We start from the raw sequence: 18,527 nt of genomic DNA on the forward strand, positions 1-18,527 counted from the left end.
TAATTCTTATGCCTGTTCATGTGGGCACAGCTGTAACCTTAGCCCTTCCTCCTCTAAAGAGGCGTCGCGAGTCCTCTCGATAGCCCCATAGTCCCTGGTTGTCCTGGCTGCTCGCGCTGTCCCTGAGTTCTCGGGAATCTGGAAATGCTCCAATCTCAAAACGTTGCTGAGGTTTCAGATTGTAAAGAAGAAAGGGGATGAATCCTGGTTGTGCAAATTCCCTTCCTCTCTGCCCGCCCCCTCTGCACTGGCTTAGGCTCTTGTTCCATCTACTGCTACAGCCCCCCTATGGGAGCCTTTGGCTGCCCCCTTCTGACCAGGTAGTTGGCAGAACTTTCAGAATCGGGATTGGCTGCAGGGTCACTGGAGCAAGGTGAAGGGCTCCCAGCCAGCGCCCTGCACCCTCCCCTGGCCTGCATGCACTCAAAGCCCCATGCTGGCAAGGAGGGGTGGGCACAGAGCCCAGGGATGCTGCCTGGCCTTGCACTATTGCAGGGCACCAAGCTAGCCCCAACTCTAGTCTGAACACATACACCATTCACGCAGATGCTTTGGTCTCTCCTTCCCCTCTATGCCCACGTAATTCACAGCAGTTTCATTTACTGCAAGGATTTTGTGCCCCCTCTCACGTGAGGACCTCAAACCACTTTGCAGGTGTTAGTTCCCAGGCTGAGCCTGGCAGTTCCCCCTAAGGCACTTCATTAATAGTAGCAGTTTACCAATGGGAAACTGAGGCAAAGTGACCTGCCTGTGGCCACACAGCAAATCGGTGGCAGAGCTCAGAAGAGACTCCACCAGTCCTGATAGAACCACCAGACCTAGCCCCTTCTTCGCAGCCCCCGTCCCTTCTTCGCAACTCCCTTAAGCCACTTAGCAAAGAGAAACAGCGGGGAATGTAAAAAGGCACCAAAAATAAAAGTGCTGCTGTGGAACCTGCCTGCCCCCCCCCCCTCCCCTGGGGCTTCCTACCCCTCTCCGATCCTTTCAGGCCTTGCCGCAGGGATGAGGGAGGGAACGGGCAAAGGATGTGTGAGAGAGGAATGCAGGGCAGCCATCGTTTCCCAGCTGCCCCCCGGGGTGCATTGCTCACACCCCTGCGCTCGGAGGAGCTCTCCTCGCCTTCCTGCAGCGGCCGGGCTGCAGCCTGTGACCTTCCCTGATCCTGGCGCAGCGGGGGAGCTGGATTCCTGCAGGGATTTCCTGGGGAATGTGGGGAGGTGGGTGGTGGGCCGGGGCTGGGACTGCATTGTGCGCGTCCCCCCCCCCCCCCCCCAGCTGCGCTGTGTGCCTGCTTCTCCAGCCTGTCCTAGTGCTGCCCTCTAGCCAGGGGAGGAGCTGCTGGGGGGCATGCGCTCAGCTCCCAGGGTTTGGTTCAGCCTTGAAATGGAGAATTTGTCTGAAACTGATCAGCGCTGGTCAATTTCAGACAGCTCCGCAGGGCTGCAATAAATCACGCTGGGAAATAACACCCCCCTTCACACCCCCATCCATCCATCCATCCACCCACCATCCCTTTCTCCCTCCCTCCCTCTCCTCTTTTCCCCTGAAACAGGCGATCACCTCTGATCCGCAGCCTTTTCCTTTCAAACCACTCACTCCCCCCCCCCAAAAAAAGCCGGAGGAGGAGAAGAGACGCTTCCATCTCCCCACAGCCCCTGCTCGCTTTGCGCCGCAAGCCCCCTCCCCACCTAGGAGCCTGCCGCCTGGAAGCAGAGACCAGCCCCTCCACCCTCCTTCCCCAGAACGGAGAGACACAAATCCAGCGCTAGAGGCAACGGCAAACATCCCTGATCTCCGGAGCTGCAGATGTGGCGGAGCAGCCGACGGCCCAGGCGCTGGGGGTGTTCCAGGGAAAGCAGCTCTTTCTTCTTCCAGGCGAGCTCCCCATTTGCTTCGGCTCCCGGGGCCCCGTGGAAACCTGTCCTCCCTGCTTCACCAATTTGCAGTCTGCTGTGAAAATTCCGGTACGATCCTCCGACACCCCCCTCCATCTCAACCCCCGCAGCAGGCAAGAGACACACAAAGCGGCGAGGAGCAGAGGCTTGTCTCCCCCCTCCCCCGTAGAAAAGGTAAGGGAATCCGCGTTGCCCTCAGTGCACCGGGCTGTGATATTGCCAACTCTTTGTCGTGCTGTTTGCTTGTTGGGGGGGGCGGGGGTTGGCTGGCGGAGTCACTTTCCATAAAGATTGCAAGAGATTGGTTGCAGATCTCCCCCGGATTTTTTGTTGGGGGGGGGTGTCTTGGGTTTGATATGGTAGAGCTAGTGCAGGGGGGAGCAGGTTGTTAATAACTAGTTTGTATGTTGATTCAGTAAGTGCCACTCACCTTGTGCTGTTGTGAGACCTCCTATTTCCCCCCACACACCTTTATTTCAGATATAAAGCAGAAAACTTCAGCGTGAAAGTCCCCCCCCCCCAGACATTTTTGGAAATAGCCATCAGTTGCAGCAGGCTGCCTTTATCGGGGTGGGGGGGTATTCTGGATTGCAGGAGGAAGTTGTGTGTCATGAACATTCATTAAGTGGAAGCAAACGCTTTGTAGTAAGGGCAGGTTTCAAAGGAACACCCCCCCACACACACACAACTACCAGTAAACAAGTAACCTCCCCCCCACACATACACCCTCTTTTCAATTTGGGTCTAGATGCCCAGGGCTGCTGAGATTGGCTAGGGAGTCACCCTCCAGTGAACCTGCCCCCTCTCTTCCTCTTGGAAGCAGAAAGGACATTTCTTTCTCTGTCTCTGCCAAGCACTTCAGGCGCCCTGGGAGAAAATGCAGGGCAGTGTGTATAAAATGGTGCTAACCAGAGGCTCCAGCCGGCCAGGGCTCTTAGCTGCATGACTTAAATGACTCTCCAGACACCACTGGAAGAGAAAATAGCTATTGCAAAGAGAAGAGGGGCTCCCAGGTCCCTGCAGGGGCAGGCCAGGTTTGGGTGTCAATAACTCGAGTCCTCAGCTGGACTGGTTTTGAGCCCTGCAGTTTTCTTATGTCTTGCTAGAGTGCTGCCAACATGCAGGGTGCTCCCCAGTGAGAGTGGACGGGACTCCTGCTCCACAGCACTTACAATCAAAGTAGGCCTGAATTTCATTTTGTTGGCTCTGGCAGTGAGTTTCTGGTGCCCAAGAGGGATCCGGTTCTGGAGAGGAAAATGAACAGGAAGCTGGGCTGGCACCGTCTGCCTGGCCCCTGCTGGCACAGCCGGAATTCCCAGCGCACTTTGGGCTGAGGAGTGGAGGCTGCAGTGAACTGGCTCTGTCCCTCCAGCAGGTCCCTTTGGTGATGCATGCGTGTGTGAGAGCGTGGTGGCGTGGCTAACTCTGCTGGCTCGTGCTTGTCTGTTTTGCCTCTTCCAAGGAGAGATGGAACCTAAGGCTGCTGGGCTGTGTGCCCCTTGCTGTAGCACCTGTGCCAATGTGGGCTGGTGGGTTTGCGCAGCCATGTGTGATCTCTAGTGGCATGTCCAGCTAAGTGGTTTGGTTTGGGAATTCATGTGCTGGCACCTCAGGACTTGCAGGTGCCTAGACCCCATGGCCATGGGTGTGTTGGGATGATGGAGCCCATCCCTGACTGACCATGTGGTTTATAGTGATATCAGGCTATGCACTTCTCAAGCTAAGCAGGGTCTGCCTTGGCTAGGATTGGGATGGGAGACATGTAAGGGAGGGACCAGAAGAAGTGGGCTATGGTGTTGCTGGTTCATTAGGGGACACTCTTCAATATGGGCCCAATGCCCCACCTTGGTACTAGGGAGCACTGTGTTGCCATCTGCTGGTCTTTCTGTGCCTGCTTGTTGTCATGGCATGCTTTGTACCACAGAAGGGTCATTCTGGCCAAATCCTACCTGGGATAGCTAAACTTCCCCTGGTAGTTTCATCTGGATAAGATCTTCTCCCCCATTCCCTGAATTAAACTGGAGTGTTGCTGTGCCCTGTTAAATGGCTGCTGGGTTTCCCTCCAGAGGTGGTAGCAATTCAGTGGTGGGTGACGTGTGTTTGGAGTCTTGTGGAGGTGGCAGAAATGAGCGACTCACTTGAGACTTGCCCTTCACGCCAGGCTGAAATTCCTCTCCAACACCACAGTGCTGGACCGAGCACAAGGATGCAGCAGAGGACAGCTGACATTTCTGTACCGTTGTTGTGGTCAGGTCACGCTTCAACCGTGAGCCTTTTGGAAATCTGACCCTGGCACGCTCCGGTCTTTGGCTAATAAACCCACACTCCCCAGACCTTGAAGGTCACCCCCCCCCAACTCCCCGCCCCTGTGCCCAGCACCTCCCAGGGAAAAGATGTTGAGAATCAATAGCAACAGTTTCTAACTGAGGGGGAAGGGAAGGGAGCTGGCCCGGGTATTGGGGCGTAGATCAGGCAGCAGGGCTGGGGATGGCTGTGCAGTGGGAGTCAAGGAGACAGCAGAGAGCCCCATGGCTCAGCAAGTGCCCCTCCCCACACAGCCCCATACAGCTCTGCTCCCTGCCTACCTAGCCTCGTGCCCCTCTGCACAGCCCGGATTTCTCCACTCCAGCGCCCTACCTCATTCTGCTTCTAACGTGGATGGATGTTGCCACCAAGCGATACCAACGGGATGACTTCCTATGATGAGAAATATGGATTTTTACAAAAACCTAGGAGATCCCCTCCCCCCAGCTTTTGGTTGCTGACAGTGGCGGTTGCTGAAGCGGGAGGGTGATTTAGAGACCTGGGTACTTGTCCCAGCTCAGCTCTCAGCCCTTGGGCCTGTCACCTTTGTGCCTCATTTCCCATGGTAGCTCCATGCCTGGCCACCCAAACATAGCACGCTGCCTTCCAACCAACACACACCCAGCCACGGCATGCCCAGGGCCTCACCAGCATATTCACACGTACAGCCCAAATCGTGGGCACGCTCAGCATTGCGCCTCCGTCTGTGGAGAACATGCGTTCCTCAGGCTGGTGGTGTGATGCGGGGAGCGGGACGGTGTACTGGGTGCTGGAGCTGAAAGAGGGTCTGTGGTGCAGCTGGTAGGGTGTGAATGTGTTTGCCTAGAATGGCATTTGGGTGGCCAGGTGGGGGAGGGGAGGCTGGGACTGGTGTTTAGGTGGCCAGGCAGGAAGAGGAGGGTGACATGGGTGTTTGGGTGGCCAGGTGGGGGGGCAGGAGGCTGATGAGGGCATTTGGGTGGCCAGGCAGTGGAGGGGAGGCTGGCACAGGTATTTGCATGGGTGGCAGGTGAAGCACCAGAGGGCCCTGCCCCCCCCGCCTGAGGATCCGCCCCCCTTCTCTGCCAAAGCTCCCCCTCCCCGTGGCCACCAACTGCCCTGGAGCACCAGGTAGGCAGTGCGTGGGCCCTCCCTCCCTGTCCTCTAGCCACAGGACAGGCAGGCGGCGCACGACCCCCCCCCCCAGCTGCCAAGCACAAGGGGGATGGGCAACGTGTAGTCCTCCCTCCCCCCCTCCGCAGCCCCTGACCACAGGGAGGGCGGGTGGGTGGCACGCGGGCCCCCCAAATACAGGGTGGGCAGCCCCAGTGCCTCCAGCCCACCCCCCCCAAGCTGGGGCCCCCCAGTGCAGGGCGTCCCCAGCCACCCCAAGTCCTGGCCACCCTAGCCCCAGCGCGCTGCTTCCTGAAGAGGAGCGGCCTGCCTGGGCTGGGCCATTGGGGCCAAGCAGGGAAGGGCAAGCAGGGCTTTGAAGAGGAATGTGGGTGGGATCACTCCAGGCTGTTTGGGGAGGCACAGCCTCCCCTAGCCTATGCGATGTGGCGCACATGGGCATTTGGGTGGCCAGGCGGGGGAAGGGAGGCTGGTGGGGACATTTGGGTGGCCGGCTGGGGGAGCTGAGGGTGACATGGGCGTTTGGGTGGCCAGGTGGGGGAGAGGAGGCTGGGTGGTGGCGTTTGGGTGGTTGGGCGGGGGAGGTGAGGGTGACGTGAGCATTTGGGTGGCCGGGTGGTGGAGGAGAGGGTGACATGGGCATTTGAGCGGCTGGGTGGGGGAGAGGAGGTTGGGTGGTGGCGTTTGGGTGATTGGGCGGGGGAGGTGAGGGTGACGTGGGCATTTGGGTGGCCGGACGGGGGAGGGGAGGTTGACATGGTCCATGAACGTTGGCTTTCCCTGGCGATGTCCTGTCTATTCCATGATTGCGTTGCTAGGAAATGTGCTGCAGCAACCTGAACTGCAGGTTCATGATGCTCCATGGTGGGGGAGCCGTGTGACGTAAGCGAGGGACCCCCTGATGGGGTTTGACGGGCATGAGGGCAGGCCAGTAGCTGTGCTAGGCCAGCCGCGCTGAGTGCTCACAGGCTCGGCGTGTGCCCCACATCTGCACTGGGATTCTTGTCTCCCTCCATCTCCAGGGCCCTGAGTTAGCAGGAGTCCAGCTGTGCAGAGCCCAGGCAGAGAGAGAAATCAGCAGTAGGAAGTGTTTGTAACAAGGACCTGCAATCCCTTGTTTGTCCCTAGAATGATCACCTGGGTGTATTGGCCATGCAGGGCCTCAGGCCAGTGTAATTTGGAGGTTGGGGGCATGGGGGATCCATGTCTCAGGGGGAAAAAGAGGAGACCTTTCTCTGGCAGATGGATTTGAGGAAGACGGTGGCTCTCTGACTCAGCTCAGGAGCTTGGGGCATTAGAACAAGTGCTGGTGGAGCTGGGGTGGGTGGCAGGGGCTGGGGTGGAAGGCAGAGGGGCAGGATCTAGTGCCACGACAGGCTTGGGGTGGGGTATCTGGGGCTGATCTCCAGGTGTTGCATGTTGAGAAATGTCTGCTAATAAATCCCCCTCCCGCAGGGATCTGATATTCAACTTCTCCCTCCCGCTGGGGTCCTCCAACTTCAGCACCCAGAGCTTGGGAGGTGACTGCGTTGGGCCCCGGAGTTCAATCCCTGCCCGTGCTGAAATCGCTAGCGTGCGTTGCCTTCGAAAGCTCCCCTCCCCTGCAGAGCCCCTGTCAAGAGCAGGGCCCTACACGGCCTGGCTGGGGAGAAAGAGCTGCACCATGAGTTGTTACCACTCCTAGTCCCATGGCCCGAGGGTGCCAAGTGGCACTTTACCCGCTGCCATGGTTCAGCCCACGGCTGGTTTGCTTTGCTGTCTGTGTACTGCAGCATGCTGAGCCCCTTCTCTGGTGGGTCACCTGCCCTCCCAAAGCCTGAGCCGGACCTGCCCACCTTCTAGACTCCCTAACCCCTGTGCTGGGGTGAGAACAGCCCTGATCCTGCCCTCAGGCTGCCCCACTCGTGAACTGGGCCCTGTCTGCAGCAGGTTCTCCCTCCTTGCGTCTTTCCACCTACATTCCTCACCTCTCAAGCAGGTGCTCAGGGGAGCAAGAGCTCTCTGCATTTGGCTCCCTTCCCAGGGGAAAAGCCACTGGGAAACAAACAGATGGAGCGAAGTGGGCTCTGTGAGCTCCCTGGCCCCGTCCCTGCCCTGGGCTCCCTTCTACCCCCAGCCCAAGGGAGCCCCCTTGCTCATCTACCCCAGGCACAGGCTCTCTATCCTCAGGCCCCAAGGCAGAGCCTCCCTGCACATCCTGGCTTTCTTGAATCCCTAGGTGCCCACCTTGCAAAGCCCGGGGAGACCCCAGCCTGTCTCATGCCTGCGGGCCCATTAGGGAGCCGTGTGATGTGGCTCAGCTGAGCGTGCGCTTTGCCACTCCCAAAACTGCCCGGAACTGTGCATTCGTTCCTGGCAGGGGGCAGTAACTGGCTGGCGGAGCCTTTCCCACACTGAAGCACAGGAGCGTCTGCCTCGGTGCTGGACCTGTCCTCCAGCTCTGCCATGGTGCTGGGGGGGGGGGGGGGGGCCGCCTGCAAAAGCCCTCGCCCCTGGCATTTCCCAGGGCCAGCCTGGCAAGACGCAAAGGGGCAGGGAGCTAGCAGACAGACTGCTGCCCTCGCGAGGCCTCGGCAGACGGCCCCGGTGCCAAGGAGGCTGCGAGCTGCTAAAAGGCTCTCTTGTTTGAAAGGCTTATTTTGTAGCTCAGGGCCGCGTCCTGCCCAGCAGCCAAGACGAGCCAATCTGGCTACTGCGTGCCGGGGCTGGGGCCGTAGGGAGCAGCCACCTGGCCTCCCAATCAGACCACCAGCTGCCAGCCTAGTGCCTGCACGGCCCCCTGGGTACGACACCCTGCTGGCTGAGGAGAGAAGGGTTCCCACTCTTTCCTCTGTGCAGGACCCATCTTGGGTTAGGAAGGGAAGAGGGATCTGCAGGGCGTGTCCTGGAGGGGGAGGCTCTAAGGGGCATCAGAGGAGGTGGCAGTCCCAGCATGGGATCCATATAGTGCAGGAGTATTCACAGTAACTCACTGGATGGCAGTAGTGCCCATTGTGCCAGGTGCTGCCCAGTGAGAGGCCGACCCTGCCCACTGAGCCAGTCAGACAGAGGAAGGGTTCTCACCCCACTGGCCAGGTGAGGAGTTGAGGCCTGCAAAGACAAAGGGGCTTGCTCAGAGTCCCCCAGGGAGCCTGTAGCACAGCTGGGAACTGGACGCAGCTCTCCTGGGTCGTTGTCCAGCCATCCTCCCTCTGTAAGTTCCAGGGACACTCTGCCCTTGCAATTGGCAGCTGCGGGAGTCCCAGCTCCAGCCAGTCTGCAGGTGCTGGGTGCACATGTTGTGAGCAGGGCCACCCTGGCGGCTGGCATCACTCTGAACAGCCCGGGGATGTGGGGGGACTTCCCCCCCCCCCCCCACCCCCGCAGCATTCAGACGCTTTCTTTCCTAGCACCGGTGAGATTCTCCCCAGTGTATTGGAAACACTCTGCACCTCCTTTTACAGCCTCTCCCCTCCGCCAGCCACTCTGGAGAGGGTCTGGCCCATCCATGGACCAGCCAGGGCTATTCTAACAGCATTGCAGGAGGGACGCAGCGTGGTGGGACTCGACTGTATCCAGCAACCCCTGATGAAACTCCTGTGGACACATGGGGAAAAGGAGGAGCAGGCCACTGTCAGGTTCAATAGCTGGTCATGCCACACTGACAGGCCGGCGTTTGCTTTTTCCAAGACGGTCAGGGAGGCAATCCCATGCTCTTGGTGTCCCTAAACCTTCCATTGCCAGAATCTGGGAGTGGACGACAGGGGATGGAGCACTCGATTGCCCTGTTCTGTTCATTCCCTCTGAAGCACCTGGCACCAGCCACTGTCAGAAGACCGGATACTGGGCTAGATGGACCATTGGTCTGACCCTGTATGGCCGTTCTTACCTTCTTATGGTCAACCCTCTCCCTCTGGTTGTAATTCTCCTGCTCCCCTCTTACCCAGAGTCTTCCCAGGAAAGCTGAGGGGATGAGGCCTGACTTTCTAATGGAAAAAACAAACAGCAAGCCGACTGACCCTTCCAGGCTGCTGCTCCTCAACAGAAAGCCTGGCCCAGACCCACCCTGTCTCAGGGCAGGGCGCCACGTGACTCCAACCCAGCTGCTAGAAGTACCATCTGGCTGATCCACGCTGCCTCCTCATCTGAGCAGCATATTCCACAGCATCCATGTGGCCTCTTAGAGCTCTGGGTTCGGTTCCTGCTGCTGCCCTCCTGCACTGTGGGAAAGGGGTTCTGGCTCCTCCAGACCCAGGCTGGGGCAGGTGGGCAGCCCCAGCACCTCTCTTGATGCTGGTATTGGCATTGCTGGTGGGACGCACGCTACCCCTCTCACCCATTCAGGCCTCCGGCCCTCACCTGTCTCAGGGCAGGATCCTGTGACCTCCAGACCGGGCCCGAGGCTGCAGACTCTCGGGTCTCTCTGTGATCCCCTCTGTTGGTCTGAGTTCAGTGCAGCACCTGCTGTCCCATTCTGCCGGGGCAGGGGCAGCCAGTGCCCAGCTAGAGCTCCTAAGGCAAAGTACTGTTTCCTCAGAATGGAAGTGTCTAAAACACATGATCCCACTGAGCAACGTCTGGGCAGGTCTGGCTGGTCTCCTCCTGCAGGGCTGTTTCTGGTCCCAGCCTCCTGCCTCTCAGTGAGTCACCCTCTCCCCAGGCCAGGCTGTTTTACTGCTCAGGGCCCTTTGTCTGCTGAACCAGGTCAAACCAGGCCGGGGGCTGTTTCCAGGAGTGGAGGAGCGGCTTCAGCTGTTACCTGCTTTGTTCCACTCCTGGGGCTTTGCATTAATTACACCCCCCACTCCTCCCACGGTTGGCCTCCCTTATGTGACCCATTTAGCCGGGAATACGATCTCTGCCAACCTGGCAGTCCATGGATAGCGTTAACACAACCAGCCTCTAATGCTCCATGTGTCCATCATGGGTGCTGGCCCCGCAGGGGTCCCGCAGCTCCCCCACACCATCAGAGAAGCAGGGGAAAGCGCTGGGGTAGAGGGTTCCACTCCTATCCCTTTTCCCACATCCCTTTTCTTTCCCGGAGCAGCCTGCATGTGAGAAGGCTGCATTCCCCGGCCACCCCCATCCTCCCCTGAATCCCCTCAGCTCCCACCTGTGTGGGCTCCCTGGGCCAGGCTGATGTGTCACCATGAGACTAGGGGCGCAGTGGCTCTGTCCACAGCACTGCACGGGGGGCTGGCACACACAGCTGGTGTATCCCATGCCTGGTGCCAGACCCCGCCTCCCATTTCTGCATCCATCTCCCCCCGCCCCGGGTTTGTTCCCCACCCCAATGCCCTGCCTGGCCAGCCCAGGTGCCCGGCCACAGCTGGTATGTGCAATCCAGCCTGGAGCAGATGGGCTTGTGGCTCCGGGAGCATCTCTCAGTACCCAAGCACTAGGGGCCCAGGTCTCCTCTCTCATGGGGGTCCATGGAACGGGCGTGGTTTTCAGCCTCGTCTCCAGTGGTGGCTGGGCTCCCCTTTGCTGCTGCCCGGGCTTCTGGCTTGACCGGAGCATCGCCCATCCATCCCCATCCACGCTGGCCTTGCCGTTAGCCTGCCCGCGGGCCATCGCGAGTGCTGCCAGGCGGCTGGGGCATTTCAGGGCCCATTGCCCCGCTTGCGTGTGTTTGTGGGGGTGGAGGCTGCTCTGGTGGGGTGCAGGGTTGGCCCTGGTCTTTGCCCCACTCTCTCTCCCCTGGATACACGGCAAAGTCGGTTCTTTCTCCAGCCAGCTGCTTAGGAGGGAGCCTTGATTCCCACTCACCTGATGGGGCTGCGGGGCGATTCCTTCCTGCCTATGCCCTGGAGCATGAGGGTGGATTGGACCCTGCTAGGGCTCAGAAGTGCCTGCAGAGGCTCCCTGGGAAGGGCTTGCCCCTCCCTCTCTGAGCCCTGGCACGGCAGCGCAGATGAGGACAATCCCTGTGTCTTTTGGACCTTCCCTGTTTCTCTCCCTTGCTATTTCTGGCCAGCTTCACGACGCAGCTGCGGCTCCACAGACAGCTTGGGGCCGGCCAGCTCCCCGTTGGCAGGAGCCCAGGTGAAGCATTCAGGATGCTGCTGGCTTGTTCTCGGCCCCTCCCGGGCCTAGCAGATTTCTGCTGCGATGGCGCCGGGGCTGCCCATGCCCTGGAGGAATCGGGGGCAGGGCTGGACGTGCTCCAGCTCTCCCGGGATATCTGAGAGTATCACGCCTGTGGAACTGGCAAATGCTCTGCTGCGGGGCAGCCATGTTTGACTTTGAACTGAGGGCATGGATGCTGCCCTCACCGTGGGTGCCAATGGCTCCCTCCCACCCGCCATGCACCCGGCCTCTGAGCCCACGGCCAGACACTGACTAACCTACACCCCACTCCAGGCCATTACCTGACGAGACCCAGCTGTGCCCTGGTTCTGCAGCAGCTAATGGCAGCACTTCAGGGCTGGCGCCCTCCCCCCCAAGAACTGGCTCTGTAGGTCAGTGGGAGCCTGACACAAAGCTGGGGGGGAGGGACGCTCATAGGGGAAGCACTGGTTTTAACCTGCGTACGACCCCTGCAGAGGAGGCACTAGGCCATCCCACAAGGGGCAGGATGGCAGGAGATGGCTGTAGAGTCCTAGGCTGGTGATTGGGATCTGCCTAGCAAAGGCCCCTACCCTATGGCCCTGTGGGCCACCATGCCCCTGGGCCACTGGACAGAAGTGAAGGTGGCAGGGCACGGCCAGGCCAGGAGGAGCAGGCCAATGGGGTGGGACTACTCCCTGATCCCCTCTTCTGCACCCACATTCCAGAGTAGGGTGCAGGGCCAGCAACTGCCTGGCTCAGTGGGCTCAGCCTGCACTGACTGCAGTGTTCTGGTAGCTCCCCCAATGCACTTTTAGGGGTTCCCCAAGGGTCTGGGGTGTCTCCCTAGCACCTGCTCACTGAGAGAGTGAGTGCCGGCTGGGCCTACCAGGGGAAACTCCCCAGCTGTTGGCACCACGGGCGCTCTGCTCCGGGTTCTACGAGCCCCGCTCATGCCCCCCATATGAGTGGGCAGGGGGCTCATATGGGGCTCTTTCCCAGGGCGGGCCAGCAATGTACACAGCCCACCTGAGTGCCCCTCCCTTGTCTCCTGGACGTGCACACCCGCTGCTGCACCCCACTTCCCCCTCAGCTCAACATGCTCCTGAGCTGGGCAGAGATGGGAAGTTGATTTAACAGAGCCCGAGATAAAGGGTCAAATGAAAGCAAGTGCACAGATTGCGGACCAGGTTCCGGGTCAAAGAAAAGCACCGGCCATAATGCAGCCTGTGCTTGTTACCGGCTGACTTTCCTGGCAAAGTCAGGCCTTGCAGCGCCTGTCCAGTCCAGAGAGCCCGGATCCCCACTTTGTGAGCCCCCCCACTGGCAGAGTGGCTCCTCCCGTGCCAGATAGCAGCTTGGTCGAGTTCTGCTGCCTTTACGCAATTCCAGGCCATTGGTTCTTAGCCCCCCTTAGAGAACCCTCTGGGGGTTGGTTTGTCTTTGGGGAGGCTCAGGCGATGGACCCACTTCCACCGTTTTGCAACCCAAGATCCCCCATGTGACATTTCATCGGCCATTCCCTGGTGTTCGTGGGGTCATAGCTGGGCACTGTGGTGAGGCCAGGCTGGGCTGCAAAGAGAGACTCTCATTCCGTGGCATCTCTTGAAGCCCCCCTCTGTTCCCAGCCAGACCCCCACCCCTGTAGAGAGGGATGCCCACTGCCCAGTGTGCTCCTGCCAGGGGGCATGGAGGAAACCGGCCAGCAAAGCAGCCCTCAGTGCACTAGGAACCTGATGATAACGTCTGTCTCCATGGCCCAGCTCATCTCCTATGCACCCAAGAGCAAGCAGCGCCCAAGAGCCCTTTGACTACGCCTGGCCCCACAGCTTGGGCAGCAGTGGAAGGCAACTGGCATGCTGGGGTTGTCCTTGCTCACTGGGCAAAGTGGCAGGGCTTTGTAGGACCCAGGAGCAGGTCGGACCCTGCTTTTACACCCCAGCTGTACACCAGCGCCTCCTAGTGCCACACAGGGGCTTCTGCACAGCACTGGCTCCTGCAGAGAGCCTGCCTGCCAGCCCTGCGGCCCTTGGGTTTGCTCTGATCAGGGCCGGCTCCAGGGTTTTTGCCGCCCCAAGGGGAAAAAAAAAAAGCCGCGATCGCGATCTGCAGCGGCAATTCGGCAGAAGGTCCTTCGCTCCAAGTGGGAGTGAGGGACTGTCTGCCAAATTGCCGCCGAATAGCTGGACGTGCCGCCCCTCTCCAGAGTGGCCACCCCAAGCACCTGCTTGGCAAGCTGGTGCCTGGAGCCGGCCCTGGCTCTGATGAATTGTACCCCGCTACTGGGCAGTCCAGCCTGACAGGGTGATCTGACGAGCTCCCAGTCCCTGGAGCACATGGAGCCCCTCCGAGTCCTGAGCACATGGAGCCCCTCCAAACCACAGGCTGCTTCTGAAAATGGTGCCCACCAAGCTAGCGATCCCTGGCCCCAATGCTCTGAGTTGTGGCCCGGAGGGATTCCTGGCCTGTGTGTGCGCGATTCCCTCCTGCCACAGCCCCAGCTCAATCTCCTTTGTTTCCTGGGACATGGCCTGTGCCCAGTGGGGAGCTCTTGTGCCATGGGAGGAGATTGGGACCCACAGAGTCCTGTGCTGCATGTGTGTGGGCAGGGTCCGATACTGCTCTCGGTGCCCCATTTGACACCTCTGTGTGGCTACAGCTGGCCTGCACCTAGGCCCATGTAATGGACACACCCGTCTTGGGACAAACCTGCAAACCGAGGCTCTGCCGGCCTGGAGTGCCCAGAAAGCCACTTTTTAGCAAGAGCTGGGGTGTTAGCTGGAGCGTGCTGGCTCCTTAGCTTCCCTGTCACCGCCTGCCCTACGCTGGGATAGCGAGTTGTTGTCTGCTGTTAAAACAGCTGCCCTGTCCCAGCCCAGAGGTGGCTGCATTTCAATGGGGACTGAATTGATTTATGTACAATCATGATTTTCCACCAATGCTTCGGGGAAGCTGAGCAGGATTCGGGTCATTGGAGGTGCTGCCAGGCTGCAGACGCTGGTGTCTGCCCTCCCCATACCCTGTGCTGCCCTCAAAGTCTGCGATCCCCAGCCCTTGTAGAGCACATTACAGGCTCACAGGGCAAAGCAGGCATTCAGCTGGGTGGCGGACTGAGCTTGCCAGGGGACAGGCTCCTGTGAGTGGGTTTGGGTCAGGGAGGATTCAGCGGCCGAGGCTCTCCGATGGAAGAGTGGTGATTTCCAGGGCAACCCCTGCAGGTGACACCAACTTGCTGGGGGAGCAGGATGCCCATGTTTGGCACATGGAAATGGCCGGCCCTCCTCCTCCACAGCCGCTGGCGCTTTCCCCTGGAGCAGTGCTGTGATTTCCTGGGGATCTCAGCAACTTCCATACACTCCCTTGTCTTGGGGGGACCCCTGGAGAGAATCAGTCTGTGGGGCCTCTGGAGAGCCTGCCAACCCGGGGCAGTGCTAGGCTCCATTGCCAACTGCATGGAGGCTGTTGGGTGGCACAACTGTCCTGACCCGGATTGGAACTGGCAGCCTCAGTCCCCCAGGGCTGGGCCATCCAGTGCCCGGCACTGGCATTTCAAAGCAGCCAGATGCAGGGTGCAAATGGCTCAGGGGAGGGACCAGGACGGTGGGGGAAGGGACGTCTCTCCCCCAGGTGAGTGAGACACTTTAGCACCTGGACTACCCTGCCCCTGCCACCTACCCTGTGCCCATGGACCAGCTTGTGCTATTGCCCCATTTTTACATGCTTGGCTCCCCCTTTGCTACATCTGTCTGAAGGAGGGGTATGGATCTCAGGACGCCTGAATCCAAAGCCACCTCTGAACCACAAGTAAAACTGGTCACGTCACAAAACCCTGCACAATTTCCCCCTTTGTTCAGGAGAGTGCCGGGCCGAGGGTCACCCCCAGAGCTGGGGGACAGGACATGAACAGCTGGGCATGGTGCGGGTCTGGACTGGAGGGCAGCGGCAGAGCTGGGAGCCCAGGGCTGGGCTAGTGGGTGGCTGTGGGTCAGGAGTGGGGGGGCATTGGCACAGCTGGGCAGGGAACCCAGGGCTGGGCTAATGGGGGTTGTGGGTCAAGAGTGAGGGGCGTCGGCAGGACCTAGCTGTGCTCTGCCACAGGCCGTGTTCTCGGCCCCCCAGCCTGCCCCTGCTGTGGCGGGCATGGCAGGCCGCGATGTCTGGGGGGCAAGGCAGGGCGTCTCTTGCTGTTCCGGTTCCTCTGGATTCGAGGAAGGTTTGTTCCCAGGAATTTTGTGCTTCAGGGCCAGTTTGGTTTGGCAGCTGCTTGCTCACTCGGGAGTAGTTTCTTCCGCGGTTCGAAGCCCTTTCCCAGCCAGCGGGCCCCACCCATGCTGGCTCCCAGTAGCAGCTCAGGAATCTAGGATGAGGCCAGCCGGCTGGGGAGAATGGGTGGGGGAAGGCCCTTCGCTCCCCCTCCCCCTTGCCCTGTGCCTTGCCCTGGCGCACAGGCTCTGGGCCTCTGGCCAAACCCCTGGCCTTTGCTCAGGCCTCCTGTCAGCCTGCCCCTGCCGGGTGGAGCTGGGGCCCCAATCGGATGGGGCGGGAAAGCCACCAACGCCTGGGCTGGGGGGACTGAGTGGAGCAGCTGGGTCAGGCAGGGTGGAGCTGGGACCGGGACCAGCCCTGGCAGCTACCCGGGTTCTGTTCCCCATAGCCAGTTGCCCCCTCTCTGCAGGAGCTTCCCCCAGGGCATGCCCTGCTCTTCCCCAGCCCCAGCTGGCCTGTGCTGTCAGCAGCACCCCTTGCTGGCTCCAGGAAGCTGGGAGCAGATGGGGGTGGGTGGGAGGGGTAGATGTGGGGGGTGGGGTGCAGTGCAGTGGATGTTTAGCTCATGGCTGGCCTGTCCCATCGCTAGCCCTGCATGCACTGAGTTCCTAGCATCCTTTTGTGTGACTCCCGCCCCGGGGCAACCCCGGTCCCTGGGCCGGCTGCTTCCTGTTCACAGCAGATTCAAGCCGCTTACCCTCACAGGGGATGGGCTCCAGGCTCTGACAGGCCTTGGCCGTCCCCACCCCAGTGCCCCCTGCCCCCACTGGTTCCGGGCTGGCACCCAGGGCTGTGCCACCAGAGGCTGATGGGGCAGCACTAGGGGTGTGGCCCCTCCCCCATTTGATACCCGCTGGGCATGGAGGTGCCCAGCACTGGAATTCCCTGTGCCATCGTCCTATCTGGCCAGCATGTGGCCCTTGGGGGTCCTTCAGGCATGGATGCTGGGGGCAGGCTGGGCATTGCCAGTCCTGCCCCTGCTGCCTCCCCAGGGCTGGCAGCAGGGTCCTGCCTGTCCATGGGGCTCAAGCCAGGCTCTAAAGGCAGGCTGACCTCACCCTCACCCTGCCCTGTGCCGCCCTCACTCTGTCCTCGCTGTGCTCTGCCTTTGCCCTGCCCTCACTCTGTGCTGCCCTTGCCCTGCCCTGCCCTCACCCTGCCCTACTTGCTGCGCTGGGGCCCGACCCAGGAGCCTCTGAGCATGAGGGAAATGCCAGTGCCCTGGGGACTGCGCTGGGACACTGTGGGAAAGTGGGTGCTGGGCCCCTTGGCAGAAGTGTGTGTGTGTGCGCGTGTGCATATGTGTGTGGAGGGGTGAGGCCGTGTGCAGGATGGGGCAGTAAGGGGAGGTATGTGAGGCCAGGGGGGTTCTGGGGTTGCAAGGGGTGAGCAAGGGGCTGTGGTCCTGGGGGCTGTCTGTGCCCTGAACCATGTACAAACCTCAGGCCCTTGGCATGGTGTCGGGTCTGCCGGGCCGGGCTCAGCAGGCTGGGAAATGCCCTGGCAGCATCTGGAATCTGGGCTGAGAAGTTGGGGGGTGGAGTTGGGGTGAGAGCGGGGATTCCGCCGGCCCCGGGCGCCTGCTGGGTGACCACCACCACGGCCCCAGAATACTGGACATTCCCGTGGTGTGACCCCAGCCCCGCCAGCGTGACCTCTGGCAGTGTGACCCCACCACTGTGTGCAAGGTCATATCTGTGGGGGCAGGGCGTTCTCCAAAGTGATGCCCTCCGCTCATGACAGTGGGCAGACCACATTAGGTTTTGTCTCAGTCCTGGGTAGGGGACAAGCTGCAGACAGAGTGGGCTGTCTGGCTACGCCCTGCCACCCCTGGGCCTGGGCCTGGGTTCTCCTGCCCAACCCAGGGCATCACTCCAGGTGGGCAGGGTGCGGCCTGTGGGCAGGGTGCAGCCTGTAGGCTGAGGACTCCGCTGGGGAATAGAACCAGGAGTTAGTCGCCTGCTGCACTTTCCAAGGCCGGGCAGTTCTTGTGTGGTGGAGGGGTGTCTCTTTGTGGGGTGGGGCACTATAGTGGGTGTGGCCTCAGGGAGTGGGGCCTGTCAGGGACATTACAGATGTGGTGTCGGAAGGCGGGGCGAGTTGTGGACAGTACTGGTGTGGTCTCGGGGGTAGAGCCAGCGTGATCTTCAGGGCGGGGCCTGTTGTGGACAGTTCAGGCATGGTCTCAAGGGCAGGTCATGTCTGGGACAGTACAGGCATGGTCTGGGGGGTAGGGCCTGTTGGGGACAGTACTGGTGTGGTCTTGGGGGGCGAGCCTTGTCGGGAACAGCACAGGCGGGGCCTTAGGGGCGGAGCTTTGGGCAGTACAGATGTGGTCTCAGGGGGTGGGGCTTATCAGGGACAGTACTGGTGTGGTCTAGGGGCCCAGACCTGTCAGGGACAGCGCAGGTGTGGTCTTGGGGGCAGGGCCTGTCAGGGACAGGACGAGTGTGAGGTTCCCTCATGCGGCAAGGCTGGGGTTAGAGCGTTGCGGCCCAGCTTAAACAAGGGCCCGCGTTGGCCCCATCTCTCCACCCCCATTGCCACGAGCTCTGTGGTGTGCGGGCGCCTGGCCCTGGGCACATGGGAGAGGAGCTCCCCCTGCTGGGGGGGGGGCAGTGTGGGGTTTCCCGCTGCTCTCCCGGCCCCCACTGACCAGCCCTGTTTCCTCTCCCCGCCCGCAGTCTACCTGGGAACGGCTGTGGGGGCTGCCAGGTTCCTGCCAGGGAGGGCAACTTGCTGCCTGAGTGGGCGACCTCCTCCTGGCCCCCTCCCCCAAGCATCCCTCCCCCAAGGGCTGATGATGGTGAGGCTCCTGCCCTGTTCCCTGGGCCCCACTTCTCTCCTCTGCTCCCATTTCCCTGCTCTCCCCGGCCCTCTTCTCTTCTCTTCTCCTGCCTCCTTCGGCTCTCCCCCGCCTCA

General features: G+C 60.7%; 1 protein-coding gene across 2 annotated transcripts in view; it reads left to right on the plus strand.

Annotated features, from left to right (window-relative positions):
- The first annotated feature begins 1,354 nt into the window (after nucleotides 1–1,354).
- The window catches only part of GLIS2 (GLIS family zinc finger 2), a 33,007-nt gene continuing 15,834 nt past the window's right edge, over nucleotides 1,355–18,527 (plus strand). The window contains exon 1 of one of the 2 annotated variants that reach the window (XM_034784170.1): nucleotides 1,355–2,069. The gene's annotated coding sequence lies outside the window, so the exon portion shown is untranslated. The remainder of the gene's footprint in view (nucleotides 2,070–18,527) is intronic. The other variant, XM_034784171.1, reaches the window with a different exon arrangement.

Source organism: Trachemys scripta, chromosome 10, assembly GCF_013100865.1.
Source record: "Trachemys scripta elegans isolate TJP31775 chromosome 10, CAS_Tse_1.0, whole genome shotgun sequence".
NCBI classification, from domain to species: domain Eukaryota; kingdom Metazoa; phylum Chordata; order Testudines; family Emydidae; genus Trachemys; species Trachemys scripta.